At 43.6% G+C, this 15,216-nt stretch overlaps 1 long non-coding RNA gene across 1 annotated transcript; it reads right to left on the reverse strand.

Moving 5' to 3' along the window:
- Positions 1–13,993: 13,993 nt before the first annotated feature.
- LOC125754006 (uncharacterized) lies at positions 13,994–14,882 on the reverse strand. The gene is made up of 2 exons (XR_007407161.1): positions 14,546–14,882; positions 13,994–14,413 (listed from the first exon to the last, which is right to left on the reverse strand). It is a non-coding gene; the product is annotated as an uncharacterized LOC125754006 (long non-coding RNA).
- Positions 14,883–15,216: the final 334 nt, after the last annotated feature.

Below are 15,216 nucleotides of genomic sequence, written 5' to 3' on the forward strand. Positions count from 1 at the left end.
TTGTTCATCTTCAAAGCCAGCATCATAGCATCTGCTCTAAGTTCTGCTTCTACCATCACATTTTCTCCCCTTATAAGAACCTTGTGGTTACATTGGGCTCACCTAGATAGCCCAGGATAATCTTTCCATCTCGAACTCCTCAGCACAATCACATCTGAAAAGCCCATTTTGCCACTTGAGGTGATATATTCACAAGTTCTGGGGATCCGGTGGTGGTGTTTTTTGAGAAGCCATTATTCAGCCTACCATAATGGTCAGTCTTGCCATTCTTACTGTGTACAGACTTGGTCTCAGGATCATTTCCCACACAACCACTCCAGAGCAATAGATCTGAGTCAACATGGCAGATAAAATCTATCATCCCATCCCTTAGCCAAAGCTAAATGTATCCAATCATGCAACACATATTGTGCTGGACAAATATTGATGGAAGTGGACACAGACCCTGCCCTAATACAGTCAGAGTCTATGGAGGAAGAGAGACACCAGGTAAACAAACCAATACACACAATTGAAAAGGAAGAGAAGCACCAGAAAGAAAAGAAACAGGGTCCCTGATGGAGAAGAACAGATATGATGGTCAGGGAAACCCTGTGTAAGAGGTGGCGGCTAAGCTAAGCCTCGAAAGATAGGGAACCAGTGCTGTGAAGGATGGGGGAAAAGGTTATGGGAGAAGGAAAACGTGTAGGAAGGTTGAACCCCGTGCATACAGCATGAGATCAGAGGGAATGTTCTGGCAGCCACGGAGTGCTTCCTTGAAGTGCAGATTCTCCAAAGAAAGCCAACTCCTCTCCCCGAAGAGGAAGAGGACTTACCGCAGTGAGACTTCATCCACCTGGGACTAGCTCCTGTCCCAACCTGGTCACAGCTCAAGCCACACTCTTTGCTTAGATACATCAAGCAAAGGAAGCTGCTGTGAAAACCACGTTTGCTCTACGCTTGCACGCTTGAGTGTGGTCGGGGCCCTCCCACAGTCTGTTTTCTTATGCAGGAGAATTCAAGTTGAGGTGTGGACATTATTCCCACTTTTCGGATAAAATTCCTCAGCTAAAAACAAAGTCTTCAACAAGCTCTGTTCTCTCTTAGTATGAAGAATTCCGCAACAGGGACAGGGACGGCTATTTTAAGGAACTTGAACAAAAGGCAAGAGGAGGCCGAGCTGTTAATTCTGCAAATTTCCATCCTGACGGTGGTGTGGCCACCAGAGGGAGGCAAGCTGCTGAGGCTGCGTCTACCACAGCCTTCTGTGGTGTTTCTCAAGGTGTCCTCTGTGCCTTGGACTTGCTTCAGCCCAAACAGGTATCAGTGACAGGACCCAACTGCATAAGGCAGCCCGGTCCTGTTTTCCTCATATAATATATTGCCTGGGAGCCTTTTCTACTTATTTACTGTTCCACCGAAGTAACTAAGGGGCCAGTGTGACAAAGTTAGCATTCTGTTCTTTTTAATAAAGATTTTATTTATTTATTTATTTGAGAGAGAGAACAAGCAGGGACAGGGACAGAGGGAGAGGGAGAAGCAGACTCTCCACTGAGCAGGGAGCCCGATAAGGGGGCCTCGATCCCAGGACCCCGGAATCACCACCTGAGCCCAAGGCAGATGCTTAACCGACTGAGGCACCTAGGCGCCCCCCCAAAGTGAGCATTCGAAACCCAAGTGAGTTCTTGCAGATCCGAATTTTTAATCACTACTTATATGAAGACATTGTTAAATTCAAAGAGGAGATTATAAAGGTTTATATATATAAGTATATATATATATACACACACATAAAAGAGTTTATATATGTAAATCAGACAAACATAAGCTTTTTTTTTTTAATTTGCTCATGAGAGACAGAGAGAGAGAGAAAGAGGCAGAGACACAGGCAAAGGGAGAAGCAGGCTCCACGCAGGGAGCCCGACGCGGGACTTGATCCCAGGACCCCAGGATCACGCCCTGGGCTGAAGGCAGGCGCTCAACCACTGAGCCACCCAGGGATCCCCACATAAATTTTTTACATATCTGTACATATATACATGTACCATACATATATAATACAGATGAAATGTGAATAACTGAAAGGACATACACCAAAATGTTACAGTTACCTCTCTATGGATGATGGGATTATAAGTGATTTTTATTTCCTGGTTACCTTTATTTTCTGAATTTTCTATAATAACCATGTATTATTTTGGTAATAAAAGTAAAAGTTTGGGTTTTTAAAAATGTAATTCTCCACTATATTAACTCTAGAGAAATCCTATATGATGACCAGTTACGATGCACAACTCTGGGCTTTTCCTAAAGTCCTAAATCTTATTAAGTAGTGCTTTCTAGGGACTGCTCCATTTAATAATAGTAATTCCCACTTCAGGCGGAGGTTTAGGAAGACAGACTATATCACCTCTAGGTCCTTGAAGTGGAAACAGACACAGAGCTGATTCGGAAAAGCCCAAAGATGACCCTAATTAAGAAAAGGTACTTTAGTGGAACCTAATCTGGGCTGGCCACAAACCATCTACATCTGTGTGTGTGTGTGTGTGTGTGTGTGTGGTAAAATAGACACAAAATTTACCACCGTAATAATTTTTTAAGAGAGCAAGGAAGGGCCAAAGGAGAGAGAGAATCTTAAGCAGGCTCCAGGAGCCTGACCTCACAACCCTGAGATCATGACCTGAGTCCCCTAGATGCCCCTACCATTGTAAAAAATTTTAAATATACAATTCAGGGACATTAAGTATCTTAACAATGTTGTACAACCATCACTATTATCCATTTCCAGAACTTTTTCCTCATCCCCAACAGAAACTCTATTCCCATTAAACGTCAACTTCTTGGTTCCTCTTCCCGGCCCTGCACATTGCTCCCCACAGCCCACCCCTGGCAACCACTTTTCTACTTTTTTGTCTCCATGAGTTGATTATTCATGTAAATGGAATCATATGATATTTGTCCTTTTGTGTCTGGCTTATTTTACTTGGAATAATGTTTTTAAGGTTCATTTATCTGGTGGCATGTGTCAGAATTTCATTCCTTTTCATAGCTGAGTAATGTCCCATTGTATGCATACACCACATTTTGTTTATCTATGCATTGGTTGAAGAACATGATGAACATTTGGGTTGTTTCCACCTTTGGGCCATTGTGAATAATACTATTACAAACACTGGTGTACAAGAATCTGTTCAAGTCTCTGCTTTTAACTCTCTGCAGTATATACCTATACTTACGAGGGGAATTGCTGAGTCATGGGGTAACTCTTTGTTTAACTTTTCGAGGAACTACCAAACTATTTTCCATAGCAGCTGTTCCATTTTACATTCCACCAGCAACACACGAAGGTTCCAATTTCTTCACACCTTTGCCAATACTTGTTGTTTTCCATTTCTGCTTTGTTTTTTTCCCTTCACTATAGTCACTCCGTTGGGTGTGAGAGCCACCCACATATTGTACTCCTGTGTACCCTTAGCAGACACACTACCGATAAACAATCGTGCTTGTTTGTTAAGATTTGTCACACTAAGGAATATTTGACCCAAGTTAGTTGAAAAGCAAAGTTTGCTGTTTACTTTCCAACCCCAGGACGCCTCCTAAACACTTTGTATAGAGAAACAGGCATGGAACTACACGGCCAAGGCCAAGGGAAGCGCGACAGGACCACATATTTTTGGTCCTTAGAGAAGTCAAAAATATTTCACGAGAGCTATGTAGCCTCTATTTCTGTAAGCATGTTTTGCCTTCTGTTATAATTATTTACATCCTTATCTCTCCAAATAGAATAGAAAGAAAGAGTCCCAGGGAAACAGAACAGAGCAAATAGGGAGCGCAGAGGAAACAAGAAAGCCAAAAAGGACACAGGAGATAAAAGAAGAAAAGAGAAAGATTACAGAGTTAAGGGGGAGGAGCAAGGAGACCAAAAATTCAAAGGCGATTTTACCCAAACAGAAATATCACCAACTGTCACTCACTCGGACCAAGCCTGCCTCCAGAAAAGCCAGTTTGGCAGCTTGGAAAGAGGAGAGGGTAAAAGTCAAAGTTTCAGATTTGAGCGTTAAGAAACATATCTGGACATGACCCTTTCATAATTTGATCTTTTCTGGTTGCTTTGCTAATCCCCACACCGCTTTGAGTGATTTCTGAAATTAACCCGGGCATTACATAATCACAAAATTATTCAGGCATCTGCAATGAAACTCCTTCCACTGGTTTTCAGAAATAGCTGTCTGGGTGTGTGCAATCAGGTAATTACTAAACTTGCGTGGTTCATATGCCATTCTATGCCACAAAAGCATTTTGTCCATCAGTGATACACTTCACATTTTAAAAGATTTAAACATCTTTTTCATTTCCTACTTTTTGCTGGATTGTTAGATTTTAATAAAGTTTTCTATTTTAACCATAAAGAATTAATTTCTGGGGCATCTGGCTGCCTCAGTCTGTACAGCATATGACTCTTTTGGGGTCATGAGTTTGAGCCCTACACTGGGTGTAGAGATTACTTAAAAGAAAAAAGAGAGGGCAGCCCCGGTGGCTCAGAGGTTTAGTGCCACCTCCAGCCCAGGGCCTGATCCTGGAGACCAGGGATCGAGTCCCAGGTCAGGCTCCCTGCATGGAGCCTGCTTCTCCCTCTGCCTGTGTCTCTGCCTCTCTCTGTGTCTCTCATGAATAAATACATAAAACCTTAAAAAAAAAGAAAAGAAAAAAGAGTTAATTTCTGAGCCTCAAATAAATTAAAAGTATACGTAATATTCTTTATTGCAAAAATCAACTCCTATTCCTTACTGACTCATTTCCTCCATTTCATACCTGAACGTCGTGGTCTCAAAAGAGATTTTTTTCATAAGATTTTATTTATTCATGAGAGACACAGAGAGAGAGAGAGAGAGAGAGAGAGAGAGAGAGGCAGAGACACAGGCAGAGGGAGAAGCAGGCCCCATGCAGGGAGCCCGATCTAGGACTCGATCCCAGGACTCCAGGATCACACCCTGAGCAGAGGGCAGGCGCCAAACCGCTGAGCCATCCAGAAATCCCGAGATTTTTTTTTTAATCTTAAAATTAAAACACTTATGAAAAATATTCTTCCTGAAAAAATATTTTTAATTCCCTTGAAATGTTTGCCACAAAAAAAAAAACTAAATAAAAATTCTAAAAATTCAAAATAGAGCCCTGATTTCTTCTGCTACATTCCCAAACTAATTTCATTTCTAGACATGACTAACTGGACATCCTTGGAGACCTTCAGGAAAACCTGGTGCGCTCAGAGACATAATATAGGTGATTTAGTAAGACAAAAATCCCTTCTGAGCCAACACTGGGACAATATTGGTTTGTTTGTTTGTTTGTTTTGCATTGCAAGAGTAGATATTTTTATTTTTTTTATTTTTTTATAATAAATTTATTTTTTATTGGTGTTCAAATTACCAACATACAGAATAACACCCAGGGCTCATCCCATCAAATGCCCCCCTCAGTGCCCGTCACCCAGTCACCCCCACCCCCTGACAATATTGTTTATACTTAAAAACATATATAAGGCATAATCTTAGGCTAAAATTTTAAGGAACCAAGGAAGCGTTATCTCATATATTACTAAATGATATTTCACAACATATTTATTTACAACTCATTCTCTCTTAATGTCTGCTGAGGGTAATTTTAGTATCATCAACCGATTTCTCTATACCACAGGATCCACTAAGCACTGTATATTGAGCCTCTTTCATGAACATCACACTGGCAGACAGCATGAGGAATGGAAATAAAGGAAAGCATAATTTTTGGTCCTTAGAGAAGTCAAAAATATTTCACGAGAGCTATGTAGCCTCTATTTCTGTAAGCATGTTTTGCCTTCTGTTATAATTATTTACATCCTTATCTCTCCAAATAGAATCTACATGTAAATTCCTGAGGACAGGAATAAAAACTATCCAGAAAGCAGGTTTTATTTTTCCATGAAGCCCTCACGGTGCAGGAAATACTTGTTGGTATACACAAACAGATGAGCCACAACTTACAATATCATGAGGTGCTATAGCTTATTAATTAGTTTTAGGGACTCAGCTCAAGATTTCCAATTGGTGGTTCACGGGGCACCTGGCTGGCTCAGTCAGTAAAGCATGCAACTCTTGATCTAGAGGTTGTGAGTCCAAGCCCCTTGTTGGTGTAAAGATTACTCAAAAGTAAAATCTATAAATAAATAAATAAATAAATATCAAATTGGTGGCTCAATGGCCAAACTGGTAAAAATGGGAGTTTAGTGGCCAAACCCACAACACTGGAAATTGAATTTTAAAACTATAGAGCTCTTCCAGGGCACCTGGGTGGCTCAGTGGTCAAGCATCATACTCTTGATTTTGGCTCAGGTCATGATCTCAGGGTCTGGGATTGGGCCCCAAGTGGGGTTCCCTGCTCAGCATTCAGTAGGGAGTCTGCTTAAGATTCTCTCTCCCAAAAAGAAAAATAAAAGATTCTCTCTCCCTCTACTTCTGTCCCTCTCCGTGGTATCTGTTTGTGTCTCTGTCTCAAATAAATAAATAAATCTTAAAACATACACACACATACACACACACACACAATGTAGGGCTACCTGGCTGGCTCACTCCATATAGCCTACGACTCTTGATCTTTGGGTCATGAGTTTGAGGCCCACGTTGGGGATAGAGTTTACCAATAAATAAATAAATAAATAAACAAACAAACCTAAATTAAAATAATCAGATTCTTAAATAAATAAAATATACAGTGTAGGAGAGCAGAAAATGTGTCCATCTTGGTGTATCAGAAAGGATGGTTTTGGTACAAAGAGCAGGGACCAATTCTGGGGGAGCCTGGGAGTGATAGAACATAATTACTGAAGCAGTGTGAAGGAGGAACACAGAATGTACTAGAAGGGCGCAAGATGGAGAAAGGACAGGGAAAGTTTCCAAGAGGTTGTTTCATTTCATTCTAAGGCAGATTTAGAGGCCAAACACATTCCTAGGCAGACAAGAGGAGGACAGCCATCCAAGTAGAGGTAGCAGCCCATGTAAAGGTAGGGAAGTAGTGGGTTATCGGAGACATCCGGTGAATGGCTGCGGTTTAGTATGGCAGGAAATAAAGTTTCAAGTATTCACTCATTGATTTATATTAATATATTTATCGAGTGCTTCCTATGTGCTAGTGTGATGAATGATTGTCTTTTTAGCTACCAGGTATCCATTTGCCCTTCCTAACGTCATCTCATTCCTTCCAAGAAATTACCTCACTTCCATTGGCCGGTTACATGGGACTTATCAGGGGCCGTGCTGTCGTGGCTAGGAATGGGCATGGCTGTGGCCAGGTGTTCCTTTCCTGAACTCTGCCCACACAAAGAGGCAGAAAATGGCTGAAGTTCATTCCGTTTGCTCCAGCTGAAAGAGTTTCTCTCCACTTCTGTTTCCTATCTCTCAGGAACAGCCCTGGGCCTTTCTTATTTTCAAATCTGTCTCTCCATTCTTCCCATTGAGTCTGTGAACTGATATCCCTTCTCTAAATCCCCTTTGGTTTAAGTTGATCAGATGTCAGGCTTCCACTGTCAATAGAAGACTCTGACTAATACAGCTACTCTCCACGTTAGCAATGAGAACGCACAACCAAAAAAGATGTGGTTCTTAAAAGAAATGAAAAATAAATAAGATGTGCTTCTTATTCTGAAGGAAGCATATTTTCCAGAATGCATAGTGGGAGTAGTGAGGATTACATAAACCAATATAACTGAGTGATGTAGAAGATATAATGAGAGCATAAGGAGAGCAATCCTAAGTGTGTCTGAGGAAATCAAGGCAGGCTTCAGAGAAGAGAAAGCTCTTGCTCTTTCTCCAGAAGAAGTAGAAATTAATGGATAGAGAATTAGGGAAGGACATACCAAGAAAAGAACCACATACAAGAAGGAAAAAATCATGGCATATTTGGGCGAAGCACAAGTATATTTTAGAACATGGGAAGACTGTATAGGATTCAGATATGTTTGGAATTTATCCTACAAACAGTGACAAGTCATTCAAGAATTTTAGGCAGCAGAATAAGATATGTCTGATTTATATTTAGAAATATAACTGCAAAAAAAAAAAAAAAAGAAATATAACTGCAGGCGCGCCTCAGTGGTTCAGTGGTTGGGTGTCTGCCTTCAGCTCAGGGCATGACCCCGGGGTCCTGGGATCAAGTCCTGCTGGGGCTCCCCACAGGGAGTCCTCTTCTCCCTCTGCCCGTGTCTCTGCCTCTCTCTGTGTCTCTCATGAATAAGTAAAGAAAATCTTTAAAAAAAGAAATATAACTGTAGATTACTGAGGATAGAGTGAAAGAAGTTAAGAGATGAGACGATGGAAGTGCTCAAGGAGGAGGGCAGCGATGGAGAGGAGAGAAGCATTAGACTGGAAGCAGAGGCGAGAGAAACAAAAAGCACAAACTCAAAAACTTGCAGTGGGAAGGACTGAGTCCAGAGATATTTCAAGAGGTAATTGATAGACTTGAAATCTGTTGGCTGTAGGAAGTAAGAGAGAGGTGAGGGTGACGGTCTAAGATGAAAAATAAATCGCTGGGTAATTGGTCATAACCAAGATAGGGCGTGCAGGGAAGAAGCAGGTTTGGGAAAAGATAATGTGGCTCCTCCAGGAGGTAATGTCTGTATGTCAGGCCTAGAGCTCAGGAGATATGGATGTGGGAGTCATTGTGACACAGTAATTAAAGGAAAAGAAGTAGATGAAATTGCCTGGGAGAGTACGTGTAATGAGAAGAGAGCCCCAGTGGAAGCTTGATGTGATGCGTGGCAGGTCTTCCAAGATGGCCCCAAGGAATCACACCTCCCACTCTTCATGCCTTTGTGCAGTCCTCACACTGAATCGGAGCTGGCAAGGCTCCATCACTTGATTGTGGGGATGGCTACACAGCAATATACCTCTGCCAAAACTCATCAAACCATACACCTAAAAAGGGCGAATTTCACTGTATATTAAATATACTTCAATAAACCTGACTTTAAAAGTTGAAAAGATCAACAAGACAAATGAGAAATTATGTGATATTCTAGTTCTATTGTCTCCAGTGTCCCTGTGAAGCAGGATTTTTAGTGAGGAGAAAATAAGGTACAGATGTAGTTAGAAGGTTGTATAAAAGGAATGTGTCATGTAGAAGAAATGTATTAGAAGTCACATAAAAAATCTTATAGTTCTGAATGTGAATTGGAAGGAAGGAAGGAGGAAGGAAGGAAAGAAAGAAAGGAGAAGAAAGGAAACAATGACCAATCCAATAGCAACGAATGACCCTAAACCCCAAATATGGCCTTGACATATTTCCCACTAAAAACCCAAAACAAAACAAAAAACAAAACAGGGGTTCTTGGCAGACTCAGTCAGAGGACCTTGAACCTCATGTTGGGCATAGAGAGTACTAAAAAAATAAATAAACTAAAAAAAAAAAAAAAAAAAAACCTTCTTGGGGAAAAGTCTGATCTAAGAAGAAGGCAGAAAATGTGTGAGTCTGGAAAATCATGTTCTACCAGAGAAAGAAAAAAAATCTGTCAAAAATTGATAGAATAAAAAAGAATTGATAGAGTCATGTTAGAAGGTTTTGGGACCTAATTTGAAGAGGTTGCTGTTGGCCAACGATGGGGCAGTTTTAAGCATTAACACAGATTAAAATATGTTTAAATCCATGTATTTCATGATGACATTAAAGAGAAATGCGGTCATCTTGAAAGGATGCTTGAGGAGCAACTTGTTGCCTTGAAAACTGGTAAATAAAGAGACTTAAGAACCGATCTTACCTGGGGTGCCTGGTGGCTCAGTTGGTTAAGTGCCTGACCCACGTTAGGCTCACTTAAAAAAAGAAAGAAAAACTGATCTTGCCTTTCCCATGACTGTGTCACTGGGTGGCCAAATAAATGATGAGGGAAAGTTTCTCTTTATAGAAGCATTTCAACAATAAATTAAGGAGGGGTGATAGGATGTTGATAGAATATCAACATTTCACAACCCCAGATGAATTAAGCCTCAGTGCCTACTGGCAACTCAAAGAGAAAGCGACCTGGACACTATGTGCTTCAGAAGACATCACGACCAAGGAGTCTTCCTCCCTCCTCCCCCGCAAAGATCCAACCTGAGTATGACAAAACCTCCAGACTCAACTACCAATTCGCAGGCAGTACAGAGGGCAGCGGATAATGATAAATACCTACATTAGGAAGCTGCAGCCAACAAGATCCTGATTCCAGGAAATGCTACAGGACAAGTGATCTGGTTGGTTGTTTTTAAAGATTTATTCATTTATTTGAGAGAGAGAATAAGAGAGAGAGCAGGGGAGAGAGGCAGCGGGAGAGGGAGAGAGAGAATCTTAAGCAGGTTGCACACCCAGCACAGATCCCAACTGGGGGCTTGATCTCACGACCTAAGATCCTGACCCGAGCGGAAACCAAGGGTCGGGCGCTTAACCAACTCCAGCACCCAAGCTCCCCGATCCATTTTTTTAAACAAGTAAACTGCAAGAGGGAAAAAGAGGTAAAGGGGAAACTTAAAGATTTAAAGATCTGAAAGACATATTTTATGAAAAAACAAAAACTATTGTGTTTAAGGATGCAGAGCTGGACAATAAAACTGCAAATAAAAGAAGGTAAAAATGGGGGCACCTCGGTGGCTCAGCTGTTGAGCAGCTGCCCTCGGCCCAGGGTGTGATCCTGGGGTCCTGGGATCGAGTCCCAGTCAGGCTCCCTGCATGGAGCCTGCTTCTCCCTCTGCCTGTGTCTCTGCCTCCCTCTCTCTCTGTGTCTTTCATGAATAAATAAATAAAATCTTAAAAAAAAAAAAAAAAGAAGGTAACAATGGACATAAAATTCAGGGCAGTGGTTGCCCTTCGTGGTGAGGGAGGGGATTTGTGTTTAGGTCATAGGAATGGTTTCTGGAGTGACTGGCAAGGTGCTGCCTTTTTTCACAGAGGGTGATTACTGGGGTGTTTGCTTTATAATCACGTATTATATCTGCATATTGGTTTTATGCTTTTTAAAAGGATTTGTTATAATCAAAAAATATTTTAGGTTTTAGGTGGTGCCATGAAGGTGTCTCCATTCCCATCTCCTAAAACAAGAACAGGAGGCGCCTGGGTGGCTCAGCGGTTGGGCACCTGCCTTCGGCCCAGGGCGTGACCCCAGGGTCCCGGGATCGAGTCCCGCATCGGGCTCCCTGCATGGTGCCTGCTTCTCCCTCTGCCTGTGTCTCTGCCTCTTTCTCTGTGTCTCTCATGAATAAATAAATAACATCATAAAAATTTTTTTTAAAATAAAACAAGAACAATAAGAGAAACACACCCATGTGATCTGAATTTTCCAAGCACTGATCTGTAAGGGGCCCTGAAAACATCATTGGAATAAATTTGAAACGTTGCCAGTTCAGTTGGGATTTCACCTGACTCATCACAGAACTGACTAAAAGCACACAACCCTTTTCAGAGAAATAAAAAGTCCTGCCTTGCAAAAACAGACGAATCCTGAGTGACTAATTTTGTGAACTGATTGTACCACTTGTGCTGTACAACTAAAAGATGAGCTTCCAGCCCCAAGATCTTCCAGTTGACAGTTTCCTGCAGTCTGATGGCCTCAACCAATGAACTCCTCGTACTGGGAAAGTATAGTGTAGGACTAGTCACTGCGTGTCAGTTATTTCATTACCTAAATTTCGGAGTTTTATATGTCTCCTAAAATGTAATGTGACACCACCATCTTGGAAAACGGGCGGTTTCTAATAAACTCAAACATATGCCCTGTGACCCAGCGAATTCCAAGTGATGTCCCAAGAAAAATTAAGACATGCATCCATGAAAAATTGTACAGAAATAGTAGCTTTATTCACAATAGCCTGAAAAGATCTGGAAACAGGCTGAACATCCATCAATAGGAGAATGGATAAACAAATTATGCTATATCCTTATAGTGGAATTCTGTTCAGCAATATTATATGCAGTGACGTAGATAAATCTCAAAAATATGGTGAATGAGGGGCACCTGGCTGGCTCAGTCATGTAATGTCCAACTCTTGATTTTGGCTCAGGGCTGTGAGATCAATTGAGCCCCGCGTAGGCCTCTGCACCGGGCACGGAGCCTGCTTGAGATTCTCTTTCTCCCTCTCCCTCCAGCCCTCCCCACTTCCCTCTCTAAGACAAAAACAAAAACAAAAACAAATGAGCAAAAAATATGCTGAATAAGGGACCTCTGACTGGCTTAGTCAGTGGAGCCTGTGACTCTTGATCTGGGGGTTGTAGGTTCAAGCCCCGCATTGGGTGTAGAGATGACAACAATGACCAAAAAAAAAAAAAAAAATGCTGAATGAAAGAAGCCAGACCCCACCCTCATTCATACTGTATGACTCCATTTACCTGAAGTCCAACAACAGACAAACCTAACCTATGGTAATAGTCAAAATCACGGTTATCTCTGGAGTATGAAAAAAATATCATCCTTCCCGGGACGTTTCCTGGTTTAGGAAATTAGATGTTATAAATCCCTTAGTTTGAGTAACTTGCATTAATAGAAAACTAGTTTCTCTCCACCCTCACTAAATACATGCTGAACACTTACGGAAACCTGTTCATTGAAGGGTCGCCACATTCCCATGCGAGCCCTGAGAGGAACTGCCATCCCTGTGGGGAAGGAGGGACGTGGAGGAGAGAAGGGAACATACCATTGAGGGGGTGATGGGGAAAGTGGACCTTGAATGCAGAAGTACCCGGAGGTCACCAGGCCCAGAGGGGGCCAGTTCTCCCGAGCCCTCCCCGGGTGGAGAGATTCTGGGGCAGCGGGGCCCTTCGGGGAGTGGAAGCCAGGAGCTGGGGCCCGGAGCCCTGCTTCCCACCAAAGCCAGTCTCAGCAACTAGGGGGCAGACTTGCAGCAGCCCTAGAGAATGCTTCCAGAAATGGAGAAGCTGGAGGCAAAATTAGGCATCTGGCCAATAAAAAGAGGCGAGAAGAGGTATAGGCCAGAAAAGGCACAGGAAATATGGGCTCAGCAGAGCTGATAGACAAGAATGAGGGTGTGGACAGGCCAGGAGCGTGACGCTACTGAAAACTGCTGAGATGCAGGGTGAGGAAGGCTGCCCGGCCCCCCAGAACCTGACCTTGCCTCTGACAAGAGTACCTGGGGTGCAGCTACGGCAAAGAAGAACCTGTGAGCCCCGGTGTTCAAACATGGATGAAGGTTGGGGGTGCAGGGGGTGGAATCAACTGGGGAAGAACAGATTTCTGAGGGAACCTCCCAGGAAAGTTGGAGGGGATCCAGAAGCAAGTACAGACAGAAAATGGGGGTGGCCTAATAAAAATAGAGGTATGACTTTGCAGGGGAGTGGTGAAGAAATTCTCCCCGGTCAGTGAATGGATGATTAGGATCTTACCAGCTTGCTTTTTTTCCTGATCTTAAAGCTTTGATCCCAATTAAAATGTAATGCCCAAGACAAATGAAATACTTGGGGTACTTGCCAGTCACGTATATTACGGTGTGAATAAGTGATTTATTAGGCAAATGTTCATTGAACATCTACTTTGGTGGAGCTAGAGCTTGCATTCCAGCAGGGCCGGGCCCACGACACACAAGTAAACACGGAAATCAAAATTTCAGGTAGTGAAAGGGCAATGGGAGCAAAGGAGTCAGGAAACAACAAAGAGAAAGGCTGGGCGGGTTGAGAGTCCTCAGGAAAGTGTGTCAGGGTAAAGGAGTCCAGGGCAAAGGTCTGTGGGAAGAACCTTCCAAATAGAGGGGACAGCAGTATGAGGGTTCAGGACCGTGCCGTTTCGACTTTGTAAGTTCCAGAATCAGGAGTTGGATGTTACCCTATTTGCAGTGAGAGGTCAATAGAGAGGTTTAAAGAGGAGAGTTGTCTGACCTCATTTACATTCTTAAAAATGCTCAGTAGAGCATCAGCTTTAGGGAGGGAAGAGTGGAAGCAGAGAGACCAATTAGGGAGCGATTGCAATCACTTCTTTTTTTTTTTTTTTAAGATTTTTTTTATTTATTCATTTGAGGGAAAGAGAGGGAGCGCAAGCAGTGGGAAAGGAGAGGGAGAGGGAGAAGCAGCCTCCCAGCAGGGAGCCCAGCCTGGAGCTCGCCCCAGGACCTGGAGATCACGACCTGAGCCAAAGGCCCTGCTCAACCAGCTGAGCGCCCCCAGGCGCCCCAGCTGCCATCACGTCTGATGAGAGAGACCATCATCTGATGGTGGTCAGAGAAGTCGCTGAGAGATGGCCAGAAGGGGTGAGATCCCGGAGGCGGCTTCGCAGGTGGACGCGGAGGTAAACGGAGGCACAGGTGAGTGTTGGATGATTAGCTCCCAGGCTGTGTGCACGGCAGGGCTGTAACCGAACGGAGGGAGGCTGCAGAACCAGCTGGTGGCCTTGGGACTGGAGAGGTCCATTCTGCACATGTTAAGATTGGGATGCCTAGTAGAAAAAAATGCATTTTTAAAAAAAAGATTTTACTTATTTATTCCGGAGAGACCCAGGGAGAGAGGCAGAGACCCAGGCAGAGGGAGAAGCAGGCTCCCTGCGGGGAGCCCAATGGGGGACTCGAACCTGGGACCCTGGGGTCACGCCTTGGGCTGAGGGCAAGGCTCCACTGTTGAGGCCCCCCACCCTGGGCCTCCCTGGTAGATAGTCAATGGAGTAGGCAGTTCTGGAAGCTGAGGAGATGTGACTGGTCAATGCCGTTGCATTTGGGTGATACACGTGCTGCCAGAGGGAGCACAACATCTGAACGGCTTGAAAGCCATCTGCCAAGTAGGATCTTGTGGGGACAGAGTGTTGACCAGGCAGGGAGCCCAGCAGGAGCCCCAAGAAAGGGAACTGGAGGGGTGAGGCATGGGAGGGGAGCCTGCCAAGGGGCCCAGGAGGGAGCCGGCCCAGCGTTGCAGAAACCGAGAGCCAGGAGAGGGTGCGGCCCAGGCCGAAGCTGCTGAGTAAGAGGGAGAAGGGACGGTGACCTTGACAGGGGTGGGTCCAGGGAGTGCAGCTGAAAACCCACCAGGCCTGAGCTTTTGGTAAAAAGGAAAACTTGTGTGAGGTCAGACCTTCTGGGAGAGAGAAAGACCCGGGGAGGTCAGAAAAGGTCCATCAGGGGCACTAGAAATAGGAGGTTCCCACCCTGGGTGAACGTCACAGTCACCTAGGAACTTAAAAAATAAACACAAGTTTCCGGTCCCCTCCCAGATTTACTGAATTCCTAGCAGTGGGAATCGGAATACCTA

The sequence above is a fragment of the Canis lupus genome, chromosome 29 (genome assembly GCF_003254725.2).
Source record: "Canis lupus dingo isolate Sandy chromosome 29, ASM325472v2, whole genome shotgun sequence".
Taxonomy (NCBI): domain Eukaryota; kingdom Metazoa; phylum Chordata; class Mammalia; order Carnivora; family Canidae; genus Canis; species Canis lupus.